Source organism: Lemur catta, chromosome 6 (assembly GCF_020740605.2).
Source record: "Lemur catta isolate mLemCat1 chromosome 6, mLemCat1.pri, whole genome shotgun sequence".
Taxonomy (NCBI): domain Eukaryota; kingdom Metazoa; phylum Chordata; class Mammalia; order Primates; family Lemuridae; genus Lemur; species Lemur catta.
In genome coordinates, this window is record NC_059133.1 from 10,360,509 (window position 1) to 10,368,096 (window position 7,588).

Here is a 7,588-nt window from a genome sequence, read left to right on the forward strand (position 1 = left end):
CCAAGCCTCTCCCCTCCTCACTGGCCTCCTTTCCACTTCTAGAATGCTCCAGGATGTCTGCCCCTCAGGGCCTTCGTGCACGGAGCTCCCTCCGCTGGAGTGCCCTCTTCCCTGCCTCCTCTGCACCTTGCCCTGGAGGCCACCTGTTTAGTGAGGCCTTGCCTGACCCTCACCCTAAATGAAGGCCCTCCCTGTTCCTTCTCCCACGGTCCCTGTGCCTTGACTGCAGAGCACTGATGACTGCTGTGATTTCACACTCGCGCGTGTACTGACACACTTAATGACTGTCTCCCTCCTGGCAAGGGGCCGGCACGTGGCAAGCGCTCAACAGGTACTCAGTGAACGAATGGCATGCTTCTGGCAGGTGGCTGTTTGGTTCTGAAAGGAGCTCTCCCAGAGGAAGTCCACGGGAGGGATGGGCACAGCCACACCCAGTGGCCCCCAGCAGGTCACACACACACGCACACCCGCACTCCTGTGTCGAGAGGCGGATTAGGAAGGCGGCAGAGGGCAGGTGCGGAAGCAGCCGTGACTTAGCAGTCAGGGGAGTCACTGAATGTGCCTTTCTCACAGGCAGCCCTTCTTTGCCCTAAGCCCATGCCGCATTAGGAACCCCAGGACTTGGACATGGGTCTGTGGGGACAGAGCCAGCCCAGTGGAGCCTGGAGCCAGGATCTCCCACCCCAGATCTCTCACCTCCCAGACAAAAGGACCAGGACAGGAGCCATTCTCAGGATCCCTAGGGCTGTCACCAAGAGTGGAGAGCAGCCGGAAGCTTCGAGCTCTCCTTTGAACCTCTTCCCTGCTCTACCCAGCCACGCCCGAGACCTTCTGCCCCAAACTGAGCTCAGGGAGGAGCCAGTGTCCCCAGGATGGAACGTGCTCTGGCCCAGCCGGCAGCCCCGACCCAGCGAGGTTCTCCCTCACTTCACTCAGCCAGGCCAGGGACAAGGGCTCCTCCAAAACCAGGATCCTGTATGGACTCCTTGGGAGGCAGAGGCAAAGTCAGAGAAAGACAGAGGAAGGGACAAAAAAACTAAAATGGAGAGATATAATCAAGACCTCTTTCCTGAACAAGGCACCTAGAATACAGAGATAAAGCAAGGTGGCAGGGTGAACAGAAGGTGAAATTTCCATCCTACTCGAGCATACAAAATATGCTGGATAACATGTTTGTTTGATTGCTTTTTTAAAGTATTTTAAACATACAAATCCCAGCTCAAAAAAAAAAGTGTAATTTGTAGGTTCTAAGAGAGGGGCCAGGAACTGTACCAGTGACAGGGGCTTGCGGCCCGGAGTCCCTGGGGAAGCCAAGGATGGATATACATTGTTGTGGCTGAGATTTTAAGGCCTAGTTTGGGACGAGGTCCAGCCTGTTGTCCTGCTGTTGGTAGGAAGTCAAATCTGAGCTCCCCATGTGAAGCTGAGTGTCAGAACTGATTATGGGAGCAGTTTCTCAGCTGTGAGGCTGGCACCACTGCAGGGGTCGAGGGGCTCTCCCAGGCCACGAGTGGAACGAGGGGCACGTGTCCCAGTCAGAGCCTCAAGCCTGACACATGCGCTGGTGCGAGGCCCGGACGTAAGCTTCCCACGAGGTACTGAAATCCTAAACTGAGCATCATGTAAAAGTAGTGTGGAGTCCGGAGTCTGCAGGGGCTGCCCGTGAGCTCACAGACCACTTGCAAATCACTAGGGAAGGCTCTCACTGTGAAAGAAAGTTCACAGATCCTTCGGGTACTGACGAGTTCACACCTGAGGAACCAGGAAGGAGAGGATGAACATGGTGAGTCACTGGCGTCTCAGGGCTCCCAGGCTAGAGGACGAAACAGTGATACAGCAATAGCAGAACAGGGTCTCGGCGGCAGGTATCTGTAGGTACCGAGCGGTGCCAGCATCTGGCCACGACTGAGGAAGAGGAGGACGTTGGCCTACGGTTGGTCAGGAAAGACAGGAAATGGCGAAACGATTTTAGCAAGAAAGTGTGATCCACAGCTGGCAGGTGATTGTGTAAACAATGAGTGTAGCATATGTGCACAGTTGAAAACACATATTTGTGTATAAACACAACTTGGGTAGGCAAGTGCAAGTGTGTTTATGTTGTGTCTAAAAAAGAGCATTAATGTACATGGGGGTGACCTTGTGAGTATGAGAGAATATTCTTAGATGCTGGGATCTAGGTGGGCACGCAGTGAGTACGAACACAGGTACATTTAGAGCACGTGAGTGAGGACAAGCTGATACGTCCTCTCTCATCCTTTCTTTAGTGATCCGTAAAACAGGCTTGCTTAATGGGATCGTAGTAAGATTTAACGAGAAAAATGTACGAAAAGTGCCTGGACATGTGGGACTTTCTTATTCTTTTTCATAGTTTTCAGTGTGTGTATCTTTGTGCACGTGTGTGTATGTGTGTGTGTGTTTGGGGTAGGACAAGCCCTCAAGTTCACCTTCCCAGATTTCTTCAAGTCTTGCCTTCCCATACCTCTGTCCCCACACTGCCAAGAAACCTCCTGTGGCCCTGGCTCAGCCACCAGGCAGCCACCTCTGCAGTGGGGGGACAACAGCATCCAGGGAAGAGCCCAGCACCTGCGGTGGGCCACCTCTTTCCCGCCCCCACTCTCGCTCCCTTCCTTCTGTCCCTGCCCGCGGTTCTGCTGAATACAGGTATTTCTTTGGTTTCTCATACACAGGACACTGTGCTAATTTTATGCCCGAGCTCTGATATGGTGTAATTTGAGGCCAGACACTCTGTCAGCAGTGGGCTCCCATCCTGCTGCTGCCGCAGGGGGTGGAGGGGGCAGAGGAATAGCCTAGGAGAGGAGCCAACCTTTTCACACGTTCCATTAAGCAAGTATTTATTGAGCCTTTCTGGGTAGGTACAAAGAAATGCCTGAAGTGACCTCATGCACACGGAGACCTAACTTTTGATAACTTCCGCTCCCCACAGCCTGTGAGTAAACAACAACAACAACAACAACAAGCCGTTGAAGGACGGGAATTTGTAGCTCAAAGTCCACACTCAGACGCTGGCATATTTTATTCACAGAAGAAAGCACCTCTGGCCTCCCTTCCTGCCTAGTTCCCCTGAGAGCACCCCCAAACCTGACAACTCAGAGATCAGAAACAGCCAGTTGGGGGCAGGAAGAAAACTGCTAGGGGCATCAGAAGCAAATGACAGTTAAGCCACGGCCCGACAATGGTGAAGAATGCTGAAAAAAATGGGCTCAAGAACTGAAAAACAAACAGCAGAGGCCATTCAGAGAAGGGACATCTCTGCATTACATGAGCTACTGAAGTCCCTTCATAACCACGTCTCCAAGAAAAGGTTTAACATGCTGACATCATACCTGGGGGGGGTCCCCAGAGTTCAGTGGGGACGGGATGAGCAAACCACAGAAATGCACAGCACCCGTCAAACCTTCTGCATGCAGGCACTGGGGTACACAATGGAAGATATCGCCCCCTTTTTGGAGATAAGGACGCCTGCCTCTGAGCTCCAGCCGCAGGAACTGGAGCGCAGTGATGGGGGAGGCGAGCATCCTCTGCAGGACCGGGAGAGGCCCCGGGAGCTCATTCCGGGCACTCAGCAAATGCCCGCTGCCTGCGCCAGCTACTCTCCTGGAGAAGAGAAGGAAAATCCCTGATTGGACTAAGCAAGATTCCTGGGGATCCCTCACGCACTCAATTCCCCAATCCTGACCCACATGTGTCTCCTTGTATAATTTATGAGGGGAGCGTCACTGGACCTCCTCCCTGAGCCATAAATAGCCATCCCTGGCAGGCCCCCCGTGCGGTATTGGGAGACAGGGAGGGTGCAGATGTGGCGATTAGACAGCAAGCTCCCTGCAGGCAGAGGGCTTCTCTGGGAAGCCCTGGCACACAGCATAGCGGGGGCTGGGACTCACGTGCCCTGGCTGTCAATCGCTAGCTCTGCAACCTCTCTGACCATCAGCTTCCTAGTTCATTTCTCTAAATGGAGATAATAATATCTGTTTCCTGTGACTGTTGTATTATTCATTCGTTCAAAATGCTTTGAGCACTTGCTATGTGCCGGACACCTACTGTGTGCCAGGCTCTAAATGAAATAAAGTCATTGTTCTTGTGACACTTATCTACTAGAGGTGTGTTAAATAAGGCTATGAATGTCAAGTGCTTAGGACAATATGTGGCACATAGTAGGTAGTCAGTAAATTACAGGTGTTAATGTTGTTATTCTCGATGATGATTTCCTTGGTTTGGCTTGGTCCCGTTCCCTCCCTTTTCTGTCTCCCTCTGCACACCTTGCTCCTCTCTATCATACAACTTACATTCAGTTCTAAATTTTTTCCAAGTCTGTCATCCACTGTCACCACGCGGGGGCATGGTGACGCGCACTTCACTGGTGGAACCGGCTCTGCACTTGATCAAAACGTTAAAGGGAGTGGACCACCAGGGGGCGCCGTGACGCGGCAGCCAAGTTCCCACTCTGCAGCGCCACCTAGAGGATGGATGTCGTGAGCCGCGCTTGTGACACCCAGAGGGCAAGTTGTAGCTGGCCGGGCAGAGCTCTGCCTGCGGATTAGGACTAACCTCTCCAGACCGTCCCATGAGTCAGAATCCGAGCTGCGCTCAGGGTAAGATGCCCCCAGGGGCTGAGAATCCCAGCTCTCCTCTCCCCTGATCGTAAGTACAGTAACGGCCAAGATGCACGAGAGTTGACTGTGTAGCCACCCCTGCGCCCTACAGCGGAATTGCCAGGGAGCACGAGAGCTGAGATTTGCAAAGCCCGTAGCGCAGTGCCTGGCCCACAGTCTAGCTGGGTACGTGTTGGCTCTGATTATTGTTATTTAATCCTCACACCAACCCCCATAAAACAGGCAGTATTCTTATCCCCGTTCTGGAGGCAAGGAAGCCGAGGCGCGACGGGATTAGAATAAACAGTGACTGACTCAGTAAGTGGCAGAGTAAGACCTGGACCTCACATCGCGCTGACTTCGAACCCCACACTGGTAATGACTGTGCTACACTGGCCTTCATTCATTCATTCATTCATTTATGCACTCCACAAGCATTTATTTAGCATCCACTCTGTACCACGTATAAAGGATACAGAGATGAATCCAACAACATTGCTGCCTTCAAGTAGCTCACACTGTATTGAGGCACACAAACACACATGCACAATACAGACATACATACCCATGCGCACACACATGCACACACATGCTTACACATACCCATGTGCACGCACACACATGCTCACACATGTACACACAAATACACACAGAACCAAGTACTATTTGGGGAGAAACCAGGAGATACATGTTGAGCATCAAGTTCCCCTGATTCTATCTCCAGTGCCATCTTTGGTCCCCAGGGGTTGCAAACACCGATGTCAACAGGGCCTGGAAGGTAGGCTTGACGTTTCACATGGAGCCAGGGGTGGAAGGGCAAGGTGGTAGGTTGTGGCCTAGTGTCTGCCTCTTAGTGGCATCACCTTCTGACACAGAACTCCAAGGAAAAGATTCTAGACTTGAACCTAGGCTTCCAGTTTGTCATGAAGGTATATTTGTCAAGGTGGGAGGATAGAACTTGCTTTTTAGCAGTTGCTTGGCTTGATTTTTACCTGTACGTATTTCGAATCAGAGTACTTGGACACTACTGCTCCAGGCCCTGTAAGTCTCAGGGTCAGTAAACAGGGCGGATGGACTGGTAGGCCACAGTGGTTCTCTGGATTCATCTGAAGAAGAAAAAACATTCCAGTGTTTAAATAAGAAGTGATATAATTGGATTTACATTTTTATAAGATCCCTTGGCCTCCTGCTTGGAGAAGGGCTCGTAGGAGTGTGGCAGCAGAAGCAAGTGGAGAAAGTGACTTTCAAGAGCATTCTAATTCAATTTTTTAAAATCAGCTTTGTCAAGGTATAATTTACATACAATAAGATTTACCAACTTCTTAATAACATACACAATTCCATGGGTTTTGACAATTGTGTAACCAACACCGTAATCACAATGTAGGACATTTCTATTATATCAAAAGATCCCTCATGACCCTCTGCAGCCTGTCTCCTCCCCGTCCCCCCAGGCCCTGGCAACCACTGATGTGCTCTCTGCCACACCGTTTTGCTGTTTCTGAAATTTCAGACAAATTGAATCATAAAGTATGTAATCCTCTGTGACTGTTTTTTCCCACATAGTATAATGCTACTGTAATTCATCAATGTTGGTGTGTACATCAGTAATTTATTCTTTTTATTGCCAAGTAGTATTTCATTGTATGGATATACCACAATTTATTTTCCATTCACAAGAGCATGTTGTGTCCAGTTTGGGACTATCAAAGCAAAGGTGCTACAAACATTCAAGCACAAACGTTTGTGTGGGCATGTGCTTTCATTTCTTTTGGGTAAAGATGCTGGGTTGTATGGCAGATGCATTTTTAACTTTATGAGAAAATTGTTTTCCAAAGTACTCCTACCATTTTGCATTCCCACCAGTATCAGAAGACGGATGCTCCAAGGTACCAGGTCCGCACTGGTTCAGAGACGGCGGCTCCAGGCCTGTTCAGACCAGGAGTCTGAAGGCAGTCATGCCTCTGGGCTGGTTTTTAAACTGTTTCCTCTCAGCTCCAAACCTACCTTCTGTCCTCTGCTTTGTGGTGCTGGGGCTGGACTCCAAACCACATCTGCTTTGCCAGCGATTCTTGCTAGTCTCTGCCAACAGGGGCACTAGTGGGAGACTGGCGGGATGCAGAGGAGGAGGGCCTTGCCCTGTGTTTGCTGGCTGGTTCCAGGAGCCGTTGACTCTGGTTTCTAGTTTTTTCCATGTTCCCAGAACCAGTCTCATCCCGTTGTGCCCAGGCCTTTGCACACTCCGATGCCTCCCCACATCCTCCTTGCCTGACCAGCTCCTATTTCCCTCAAAGCCTCCACGCGCCACCCACTGGAAAGGTGTTGCACAGGTGCACAGCAGGTGCTTAAGACAAGGCAGGTAGGATTGTTGGGGGGACCCTAGAGCCCTGGGGGGACAAGAAAGATCACAGTGTTACTGCTTTCATGGCGGTCCTAGAGTGGGCTTCACCTGCAGCATGATATTTGATGCCCGGACCAGCCCAGTGTAGCTGTAGGGGGAGGGTCACCCCAGCCCCATTCCTCTTGATAGCAGGATCTAGGCTTTCCCCAACCATCTCCCCCTGCTCCCCACCCCCCACACTGACTCTTTCCAAGAGTCCCCTTCTTCTAGTATGAGGGGGAAGAAGGGTCTTGTCTCCCCTTGCTCCTCTGTAACCGCACACGCCCACTGCGTCCCCAGCCTCCCAGGGCTCTGCATTGTCCCTTGTGGAAGGGTGGCAGGTATAGAGATGACACACTCCCGCCATAGGACACTCCTCACCGGCTCTCTTGCTCCTTGAGCCCCTCTTCCCCACCAACCCTCTTCCCCAATGCACGACACTCAGCCCTTCCCTCCCAACTCTCTGCTCCCTGCCCAGTGGCTCTGACTCTGCACCGGTCCCCTGATTTGCCGATGTTTGAATCAAAAACACAGGCACTTAGTTCATGGCAAACAGAAGAGCATTGATCTTCTGTACACCCTCAAAAGAACTACTTCC